Source organism: Nannospalax galili, unplaced genomic scaffold, assembly GCF_000622305.1.
Source record: "Nannospalax galili isolate Female #2095 unplaced genomic scaffold, S.galili_v1.0 scaffold45, whole genome shotgun sequence".
Classification (NCBI taxonomy): Eukaryota; Metazoa; Chordata; class Mammalia; order Rodentia; family Spalacidae; genus Nannospalax; species Nannospalax galili.
This window is the reverse complement of record NW_008355775.1, coordinates 5358600-5370314: the sequence shown is the minus strand read 5'-3', so window position 1 is coordinate 5370314 and position 11715 is coordinate 5358600. Positions and strand designations below refer to the sequence as shown.

Sequence of the window (11715 nt, the reverse complement as noted above, 5' to 3'; positions counted from 1 at the left end):
GGGCTGGAGAGATGGCTCGGTGGTTAAGAGCACTGGCTGCTCTTGCAGAGGATCTGGGTTTGATTTCCAGCATCCACATGGTGGCTGACAACCATCCATAACTTCAGTTCCAGGGGATCCAACACCCTCTTCTGACCTCCAAAGGCACTGCATGACACAGGTGCACCTACATACATGCAGAAAGTCATCTCAACTCCGCTGGGTTAAAATAATAAATTAAAAAAAAAAAAATCTCCAGAAGCAAAGAACTGAGGCAGCAGTATTTCATCTTATTTGATATTAATCTAACACAAAATATAACAGGCAGCCACTGAGAATGGAGAGTTCTACCTGGAGCTCCAGTGGAACTCAAACAACCCCAGAGGCTAGGTCTCAGTACTTTGAACACTCAACCAAAGACAGACCAAATCCACAGAGCCAGACTTTCCAGCTTCGGATGAATGCTTGTCATTCTGAACCAGGACAAACTATGGTGTTTTGAATCAAAGTGGAATATTTTCCACCAATGATGTTTGTTTAAAAAAAAAAAAAAACAGTTACACAAAATACAACCTGAGGGCAGGTTCCATTTTCATGCAAAACTAAATACTCTATTTGTAGCTGCCCTGTGTTCTACTTCAGACTAACAGTCCTTCCATGAGCTCTGTTTTTGGCTATCAGGACAGGAAGGAGGTAGGTAGGGAAGATGAACTTTCTAGAAGAGCTACTTCTTCTGCCACTGTGTCTGGAGTATACTTAGGAGTAGAGGAAGGTTATGCTTGCTAAAAGGCTGTCACTGTTACTAGAAGGTACTTCTTTCCAGTACCTGCTCCCTGCCACTGTAACCTTAGAATGCTTAGGAGACGGAGGCAGATGATGCTGTGAGAAGGGTGACACTGCTATTTCTATATCTGGCCAACAAGCTAACCCAGTGACTGGCCAGGGAACCAATGGCCCCAGGTTTGAGTCTCAGCTATACCTCATGTCCTCAGCTTTGGACAAGCCATACATCCTTGGCCATGTCACCTATCAGATGACGGGCTGGTTAAAATGATCACTTAAAGAGTGTGTCCTCAGAAGGGCCGACTGGTGCCAAGGAGGCAAATGAGCAGGTCCTGAAGGGCCCTCTGAAGCTGAAAGGCATTGCAGAGCTCTGTGTGAGGAAGCGGAAGATGAAGACAACAGACAAAGACAAGACTAAGCTGCTGAAGGCAATGGGGACAAGCAAGTAGAGCGAGGAGGAGAGGAGGCACTGCCTAGGCAAGCACACACAGGTGCAGGTACCCTTAGAGAAGATGCAGGAGAAGCGGCAAATAGAAAAAATCCTGAAGGCATCCAAAACCCACAAGCAGAGTAAAGACTTCAACTGACATCTGGACATGCTCACAGAGCACTAGGACACCCCTAAAGTCGGCTGGACCAAGTAGCCAGCCCAGCATGAGTGGCCTCCAGTTGGCCTCACTGTTTCCCTTGGTGTTTTCTAGAAAGTTCTATACTAGTCCCATGCATCTCTTGAGACCAGACTTTCTGAAACTGTCTCTTTTCCAGGAACTCAAGTAAGTCAAGCTATTCTTTTTTTTTTTTTTTTTTTTAAAAAGACCATATAGGGCTTTCTATCTTATTTATTCTTGGTTGCTCCTATTTGCTGTCACCTATGTAGATGTGAGCTGCATTCTTTTCTTTCACTCATTTCTTTAGCTAGACACTTTAACTAAAGATCTGGAGTCTAGCATTTCTCGATTCCTGGGATTAGCCCAGGAGGGCTTCCCACAAACACTGACAATCATTCTGTCACAGTCCTCTTACTTCTTCAGGCTGAAAATGGAAAATAAAGTGGCTCACCTACAGAGTCTTAAACATATTGCAGGACAGCTGTCAATTCTAAGAACCAGTGAAGCATTGTAAAATGTCACTCCCAACTAACTAAAAGCTGTACTTCAAACAGTCTTTCAAAACCCAAGCTATTCTTAAGGGAGTAGCTTCTGTGTTTGACAAGGCATGGGGTGACTCCAAGAATGTGGAAACAGAATATCACATGGGAGAAATACAAGCAGCAACCACATCTTCAGCTCACCCATGAGATCAGTTGTCTGGAGATGGAAGGCTGAGGGGAAGTTAGGATGTTGACAAAGTCCAGATAGTGGGAATGGAGTTACAAGCACAGGAGCCTGGTAGTCAATTCGTGACTGACCAGAATGCATAGTGCAAACAAAATACTTCTGTGTCCTGTCCGAGGAAAGTATGTGGTCAGCACTGGATTTAAAAGTGGGAGGAGCAAAGGAGGAAGGCTGTCAGTGTCCCCAGCACTGCTGAGTGAAGAGTGCCTTTACCCAGTTCCCATAAGGATAGCAAGAGCCAGAGAGAGATGAATGGGCTGTCCCAGGGGAAGCACAGGGAAAAGGGGCCAGGGCAGCTTCTCGACACAGGCAAAAGCTGGGCATGGTGGTGCCATGGCTTTAATCCCAGCATTCAAGAGGCAGAGGCAGAAGGAGGCAGATCAAGGTCAGCCTGGTCTACATAGAGTTCCCGACCAGCTAGGGCTACAGGGAGATCCTGTCTCAAAAAAGAAAAGAAAAAGATACAGGCAAAGAGAACAGGACACCATAGAAACAAGGATGATGAGGACAGCAATAATGGTTGGTGAGGGTAAAAGAGACTTGACACTTCAGACATTACTTATGAATGTCCCACATGATGGTGGGGATGGAAAATGGAGCAGCTACTTTGGAAAACAGCATAGTAGTTCCTCCAAAGGTTAAAAGCAAGATCCTTCTGAAGAGTCCAGCAGTCCTACTACTATTTATCTCAAAGACATTAAAATATCTATTACACAAAAACATGGTGACATTATCTTTGAGTCAAAAGGGGGACTGGAGAGATGGCTCAGCAATTAAGAGAACTGCCTATTCTTGCAGAGGACCCAAGTTCAGTTCCCAGCACTCACATGGCAGCTAACCATTTTCATAACTCTGGTTCCAGAGGGATCCAATGCCCTCTTCTGGCGTTCATGAACATTGCATACAGGTAAACATACATGCAGGCAATACACTCATACATAAAATAAAAATAAAAATTTTTAAAAGAGCCAAAAGGTACAAATAAGCTATGTCTCTCAACTGAGGTATAGCTGAATAAAAATGGAATATTTATAAAGTGGACTATTATTCAGCCATACAAAAAAATGTTGATAAATGCTACAATATGAATGAACCTTGAAAACATGCTAAGTGAAAGAAGCCAGACACAAAAAGATACATAACATGTATTAGTCTGTTTGCTGTTGCTGTCATAAAACACTTGATATAAGGCAGTTATTTAAAAGAAAATAACTGGGCATGGTGTTGTGTGCCTTTAATCCCAGCCCTCAGGAGGCAAACACAGGTGGTTCTCTGTAAGATCCAGCTTGGTCCACATACCGACAGGCTGGGACTAGGGAAACCTTATCCAAAAAAAAAGGAGACTTATTTAGCTCATGGCTCTGGAGGCCGGGGAAATATAACATAACAGCACAGACCTGTTATCTGGTGAGGACTTTATTAGTACTGAATAATTATAAGGCACAGGACAACATAAAGCAAGTACACTAGCTCAGGTCTCTCTTCCTATTCTTATAAGGGCACTGATGTCATGTAGAGGCCTTCACCTTATGGCCTCATCTAATTACCTCCCAAAGGCCCCACCTCCAAATATCATTGGCATAAATTTGGGGATTAAGTTTCCAACACAGGAACATTCCAGGGGTAGGGGGGCCCATTCAAACTATAGCATATATAATGGAAATGTCTAAAACAGGCAAATTCATACAAAAAGAAAATTGAATACTGGCTATAGAGGGGTGTGAGTATTGGGAAGAAATGGGGACTAGATGCTAATGAATGTAGTTGCTTCAGAAGTGACAGAAGTGTTCTAAAATTAGACTTGTGGTGATAGTTGAACAACTCTGTGACTATGCTATAAGACAGGGAACTGTAATTTCAAGTGGTCAGTGGTGTGGCATACGAATTACACCTCCATAAAGATGTTCAAAAGAAAACTCATAAGCTTCCAGTTGCTTGAGTTAGCTAGAGATGCCAACATGTTTACATGGTGCTGAGGAATCAGTGTACCCTGCAGGTATTGTTCTAAATATGTTTCATGGATTAAATCACTGGATTTCATACACCTGTGGAATAGGTTACTATGATTTATTTTTATTTTAGGATGGGGGGGTGGAATTCAAGATCAAACACAAGGCATTGTCCATGCTAAATAAGCACTACCACTGAAGCTGTAGGACTCTGAGACCCTCCTCAGAGCCCCCACTAATTGCCTTCATAGCTTACTGCTTTAAACATGCCCTGACCCTCCCCGCCTTGATGCTCCCTCCTCCTCCCCTCTAAGAAACTATAGATTAGGCAAGCCCGGACACAAAACTGCCCTATAAGGAGACTCTTGACCCCACAGGTCACAGTCAGCACATTCCACAACCCTGAGAACAGCACCCACCAATGGAAAACCTCCAGATCTGTACTCTATACGTCCAATCAGTTCAAAATTATGTTGGCACGCGCGGGCTCCTTAAACCAACCAAAAATGTAACTTCAGAATCCCCCTCCTCCCTTTGTCTAAAACTTATAAAAGACTACACTCTCCCTTACTCCAGGCTCTCAGCAAGGATCTGCTGCATTGGTGAGGTCTGAGAGCCCGAGCTTAAGCCCAAATAAACAATAAAGGCTTGCTTTTGCATTTTGGTGTGTTGGGTCCTCGGTGGTCTTTTTGGGGTCCAGTGGACAAGGTATAACAAAGCAACATCTGCATTCCTGATTATGACTTACTCTCTGAGGATGACTTTGAACTGTAGTTCTTCCCTGCTTTCACTTCCTGAGTGCTGGAATTACAGGCATATACCACCACAGCTGGTTTATGTGGTGTCAGGGTGTGTGTCCCAAGGGGTACTTGTTCCTCCGAGGGATGGTGCCTGCCAAGAGTTGGCTGCCAAGAGTTAGCTATGGAGAGGGAGCTGCAGACAGTTAGCCTCAGAGGGAGGAGCATTGGTGCCATTATGGAAGCGGTCAGCACAGAAAAAATGGTCCTGGTGTCTCACCTGCCTGGATGCAAGAGGGGGCATTTACCAACCTGGAGTGAGACCTCAGGCCCACAAGGCATGGATGAAAGCTAATGGAGACTGTGGGTGGGGAGCCTAAGTGATCTGGAATGGCAGGCCGCTGATCCACAAAGTGGAATGGGGCACCAGGTGTTCACCTTTGTGGGGCTCCAGATGGTCACCTATGGAAGTGGCGCGGCTGGCAGGATTGCAAAGCTAGGAATTACAAACCTTCGGAGTCTGGAAAGAGCTAGGGAGCTAGTGGCAGTGCTGATGTGGATCTTACAATGGATTATAAACTATGTAACCAAAAAGGGGCCGGCCACAAAGAAGCATGGGCCACAGCTGTGTTGTAAATGTGGGGAAATAGCCCAGTTGTGGGTATATGAAGATTTGTTAAAGGTTATAGAAAGGCTAGAAAGTTTTACAGGCCTTGGACACAAGCAGCCAACTCAGAGAGGGGGTGTGGCCACTTTGCATAATAAAAGATCTGCCCAAGGCAAGGGAAGCTGAAAAGGCTAGGAAGGTACTGGCAGATTCCCTTGAGATAAAAAACAAAAGGGACATTTTAACTTGTGTAAGGAACAAGGACTCAGGAAATGACCTAAAAACAAAAGTAGCTAAAGCTGCCCCTCAGATTCAACAATTGATACAAAACGAAAAAAAAGTTAACAGTACTGTAGCTAGGAAATACTCCACACTGGAATTGTTAAAACTAGGAAAAACTTAGGAGTAAGCAATCAAAGAGCCCCTCTCCATGTGGCTAATAAGGGTATGGGACACGGGAGCAAATAATGTCAGTCTAAGTCCTTCAGAAGCTTCACAGCCGAGTTAGTTGTATAACCACCCATCCATCCTTGTGATATAGACTGTTCAACCTAGGCCAATGCAGGGATGAACAGTCCTTAATGGGATGGCTTGTGGAAGGCATTAAGGATACAAGGTTATCACCAAGAAAAACTCCCATAATTAACAGAGGCTGGAGAACTATAAAGGAGGGACAGGCATTACTGAGAGAACTAGGTATGAGAAAAGCAATATATGATACCCAATTCACCGGGCCAGATAAGACTGTGTTCACCAGAGATATAAAGGAAAGCTTAATTCAACTGGGTATGGAGCTTTAATGGTTTTTCTAAGCCCTTTAATGGGACAGGATCTTTCTAAAGTGACACAGGCTTTAGCAGATCTAAATGATTCTGACCAGCATTTAAAACATGTCTGTAGAAACAGAGCACCCAAGAGATATAAAAAAGACCAGAGAGAAAAATGGTCCATTTGGGTTACTCAAAGACAAATGTGGCAAGACTTATGTCAAGCCCAAATTCCCAGAGAAAAAATTGATAGAAAACCAAATTCTGTACTAAGGAGTTTCTGGAAGCCTTTAAAACCAGAAGAACAGTTTACAAAAGGCATTCAAAGAATAAAAATTGTCACAGGGGTGGTTGAGAATCCCCAAAGATTAAATAAGGTACATTTCTCTCCTGATAAAGGAGAGGTCAATGGAGGATAGTCAATGGAGAGATGATAGATATGGCTAGTCAGGAGGCAGACCCAGGGCCATCCTGACTCAGGGAACCAACAGGTACAGTGGGAACAAGAGACCCCCTGCCTCCTTAGCCGTACAGGGTCAGGCAACTGGAGCCAACACCTGTGTGTCAAGGATAAAAGAATACAAAGAGACTCCATGTAAAATCCCCAAAATGTGAAATGACTCCAAAGGGATAACTAAAGATAGTAAAGAACTAACCAAATTAATGCCTCTTACCCATGCTATGGTACCTAACAAAGATCTATGGAGAAAACAGTTAATACAAATGGATAAAACATTTCCATGTTGTGTTAGACCTTGTCTATGATTTATTTAATATATGAGGTTAACCTTCCTTTGAGTGTTTTACAGATGTAAAACCCATTTGAAAAATACATGAAGAAACAAAGGTGAGCTATAGCTGTAAGATTCTTGGCAGTTTTATGGTTGGGTGAGATAAAAACAGAGGCTCCCAAACTATACAACTGTTAAGAAAATCTGCACACCAGGGGTGGGTTGCCCCCCTATGAGCTATTGGTCAGAGAGATCCTAAAGGTCCTCAAATTCACCAAGGCTATTGCCACTGATGTCGGTTGTACACTAGAAAGGTCGGTAAGGCCATGTTGCTGAAGACACTGCATGATGTGAATGTGGGAGGAAAAGATGGAGCTGAGACTAAGCCAAAAACTCCATGCCACTGGATGGATGACATTCATGGTACCAGAAGGCACTATGCAGATGGCTGGAGAAGAAAGGATCCTCTATGATTCTACTCAACAATGGACCCCACATGCTGCACACTATGGACATGCCAAGCAATGCCTGCAAGTGCCAATAGTGGCTTGACTAACGTACGTATAACTGACAAATTTCTAATTGGATAAGGCCCGCTCCTAGGGATGGAACACACATCTGGTGCTGTAGACCAGGCCGACCCCCTAGGCATTTGTATTTATATTCATATTTGTTTAGATGTGTCTGCTTCCTACCATTTGTCTTTACAGTAGAAGAAACACCATGGAGATACATCAATGGCCATGGCTTGAATATTAACAATGGGGAGGCCCAAGAAGTCACTATCTCACTATGGTCCAAGAGCGATTGCCCTACATCTGTCACCCCCTCCAAGGCTCAGGGACCTTAGCGGAAGATTGATGGAAATATTGTAAGAGCCCAAGGAAGGGATGGAGTGTGTCCGGCGTACTTGTTCCTCTGAGGGGCAGGGCCTGCTGTGGAAAATTGGCTGTGGAGAGTTAGCTATGCAGAAGGAGCTGTGGAGAGTTAGCCACAGAGGGAGGAGCTTTGGCACCATTTTGGGACAGAAGCAGCAGTGGCAGAGAAAAAATGTCCTGGGTGTCTCACCTGCCTGGACACAAGCGGGGGCATTTACCAACCTGGGGTGAGACAGCAGGCCCATGAGGCGTGGATGAAAGCAAAGGGAGACTGTGGGCAGGGAACGGAAGCAATCTGGAACAGCAGGCTGCTGAGCCACAGAGCAGAATGGGGCACTGGGTGTTCACCTTTCGTGGTGCACTGGGTGTTCACCTTTGTAAGTTACTCTATTTCCCCTACCCAGGATATAAACTGTGAAAATTTCAGATAAAGTTCTGGTATATGGTCTGTCTAATAGCACCAGGAACAAGGGACCCTAAGAGAACTCAGGCAACACAGGGGTTGAACCCAAGGTTTTGTTGCATGCTAGGCAAGCACCCCAACAACAGAGCTACATTTCCAGACCCCTTTTTACAATTCTTTTAGACCGAAGATAAATGTGGAAAAAGTAAAAAATTCGCTGAGTAACTGAACCAAGATTCAAAATTCAGGCAGTAGAGCTTTGAAACACAAACTTTAACATCATGCAACACTGCCCTAAACAGTAGTTGAACAAGGTCAAGAAAAATGAAATGACAAAAAGCTAGGCTCTAGTTTTACTAAGGGCAAGTGAGAAGGAGGAGGGATGCTTCTGGAAGATGATAAGAGCCTGCAATGACAGAGAGAAGGGCAAAGGCCGACAGAAGATGGGGAAGCCTGGGGTTATGGTGCTCATGTGTGCAGCAGAACCCAGAGGGACAGCCTCCATGTCTGTGATCTAGGACTGGGGACTGCTAACAGATATAGTAAAAAGAGAGGAGTATGAGGGAACCAAGAGGGCAGTGAGACAACAGTTTGCATGACAGAGCACAGGTTCTAGAGGCAAGAGAAAGAGTTCAAGAGGAAGCTGCAGGGTTGTGAGAAAAAACAAAGGCTGGTATCAAAACCCTCTGTGAGAAATGGCAGGTATGGAGAGATCCCAAGAAAGGGGTAGGAGAACAGGAGGCCAAGGTTGGGAGATCCCAAGAGAAGGGAAGGGGAGCAGGAGGCCATAGTGGGGAGATTCCAAGAGAAGGGAAGAGGAACAGGAGGCCATACTTAAAGATTCCAAGTTTTTAAAGTTTAAGGAATTTGAGGAGCTGACCAATCTGGGTGATCGACAAGATTTGAGATGTGGCCTTATGACTCAAATCAGTGACAAATAATCCTTTAGTTCACTTTTATCTCTTTATATTTAATCTGCTAGCCATGGCATGTTAGTATGCACTCTTGAATTTCTCCTTCCCCAATGAAGACAGTCGCAAACGTGAAAATAATGGAGAAATATATATTAAATAGATAAACTCACCTCTATGTGTTCTGAATGAATTTTCTGACTAAATAGAAAAATCCTTTAAACCCACCCTACTAACTTTAGTCAAAGGATCCAAATCTATAGTTATCAGCCTCAACATTCAAGGAAGGAGGCTTCACCTCTTCAGATAAATACAGAAATGTAGTTAGTCTACACTTAACTAAATGCAAGGTGAACAGAGAGAAGAAGAAAAGCACAGGTGACAAATGTTTCCTAGATGGAGAAGTGGGGTCTGGTTTAGACCTACAGTGTCCCAATTCCATTCCCATATATGAAAAGGGTAAAGCACAGTACAGCTGGATGGTCTACTAAGTCCAAGAGACCAAACTGATCCAAGATCAGAGTAATTCTCAAGTTCTTAGACGGATACACTGGTAACTAGTATATGAGGGACAGGCTAACTGTGAGAGAGAAGGGTTTCTTGCTTGTCAGCTTGGGGCAAGTGGGTTTGCAACGATCACTCTATCATGCTTGGCATCTGACCTCCCTGCTCGTCACTGTGATCAAAGAAAGCTCAGATGTCCATTCTGACACTGATAGGTCCTTCAGAAGCTCATCACCTCAAGGAGAGTACGAAGAGAGTTGCTAATGCTTAGCATAAACTATGAGACACAAGCGACCCCCCCAGGTAGGGCCTCAGTATAGCATGCTGGCCCCTCTAAAGACAACCAAACAGGAAGGAACCTTCCAGACAAACAAGAGCCATTCCATATACCTGGCTAGAAGTTCCAGGTATTTCTCTAGGTTCATTTGAGCTGTTTGGATGTGGCCTTAATCATGAGTCGGGAGTAGGGAGAGAGCGCCATCATCAGCCTGGCTGTTTTCATCTGGGCCAGAGAGAACAGAGCTAGAGGGCTGCTGTAGGACACCATGGAGCCACAGAGCCATGAGCCCCTCACACCACAATCCCTTTAATTTCATCCTGTGTTCCTCTGAGGCCCTCTGTATACTCTGACATCATCTTGTGCTGAAAAGAAACAAAAAGCTCTTTTCACCTAGAGCAAGAGAAACCAATCAAAGTAGTATGGTTTCCGTATCACTATCCACTCAAAGGAAAACTATCCTATATAGGGAATAATGTACAAAATTAAATATATTTTCAGAAATGAGGCAAGATTGCAGGCAAAATATAATGTCTTCTAAACCAGACTAAGGAACAAGACAAAGACAACAGAGATCCTATAGATTCTCCTGGGAACAAAATGAATACTTCTTTGCATTTAAATTTAAAATAAACATATTACATCACAAAACCCAGAAGTCATTCCACATTCCTTATATCAAACAAATGATTTCATAATGTAAAGTTTATGACATGTTTTAGTTCTGGTGATTTTTATTTTTTGTTTTGTTTTGTTTTGTCTTGTCTTTTTGAGATAGGGTCTCTCTGTAGCCACAGCTGGCCTGGAACTCATTATGTAGACCAGGCCGGCCTTGAACTCACAAAGATTGGCCTGCCTCTGCCTCCTGAGTGCTGGGATTAAAAGTATGCACCACTACATCTGGCAAGTTCTGAAATTTTTAAATGCACCATGTCAGGCCATCTCAGTGAATCAGAGCATCACAGGCTGGACAAGGAACAACAGGGAAGAAAACTGACCCAAAACATGTAAGGTTAGAAATGCTCAAGGCTCTTCCCCATGGCACAGGAGCATTCTGGGAAGAAGGCCTGGGACTCCTTACTCATTCAAGAACCTTCCTTTACCCTCCCTCCCAAATGCCCACTGAGCTTCCAGGGCACCCAAACTTCAATTGTCATCGTCTACCATCAAACTATGCAGATACATCTGGATTTCTGAGTGCAGGTCAGGAGCCCTAACTCTCACCTGATTCCCCTTGTTCTACATTCTAAAGTCCATTTAAAGTACTTATTTCAACTCTATTGGTGACTGGCAAGAACAACCTGCAGTAAAATGGCTCCTACGGTTCTTGGATGGGAAAAAAAACTCTCCGAAGCAGAAGCCTCACACAGGAGAACTTTTTCTGTGCCAAGGTTCTCATAAGAGGAGGGATTTCCTGGTGAAAAGCTAGATGAATTTGCCTTAGCACCTCCTCACAGTTCCCTCTCACTGAGCCTCACACACCCCCTTCATTCTGAAACTGAAGGGACTGCCCTGGAGTTCTCAGCCCACACACCCTAGGCCATGTGATGCTGACAGGGCCTTACTGAAGAGGCAAGAATGCTGGGTGGGAGGCAGTGACACACCCTGTACAGGCCATGACAAGTGTACAGTTCTTTCTCCTCTGCTACTCTTATCCTCAAGCACTTCCACAGGCCAACAAAGAGTGGTGAGGACCCAGCAGAAGCCTAGCCTTATCCCACAAGGGGACCTTTCAGCGCTTGCTCTCAAGCACCGCCTGAGCATGAGGTCAGCCTGCTCCTAAACCCACAAAACAAGCCAACTTTGTGGTCACATGGCCAGCCCTCTGTGAGGGGAAAGAAGATTGGTTTCACCC

At 44.3% G+C, this 11715-nt stretch overlaps 1 protein-coding gene and 1 pseudogene across 2 annotated transcripts in view; one reads left to right on the top strand and one right to left on the bottom strand.

Annotated features, from left to right (window-relative positions):
• The window catches only part of Serinc5 (serine incorporator 5), a 109410-nt gene that overhangs the window by 43149 nt on the left and 54546 nt on the right, over window positions 1-11715 (bottom strand). The window lies entirely within an intron of this gene.
• LOC108491774 lies at window positions 637-1479 on the top strand (annotated as a pseudogene).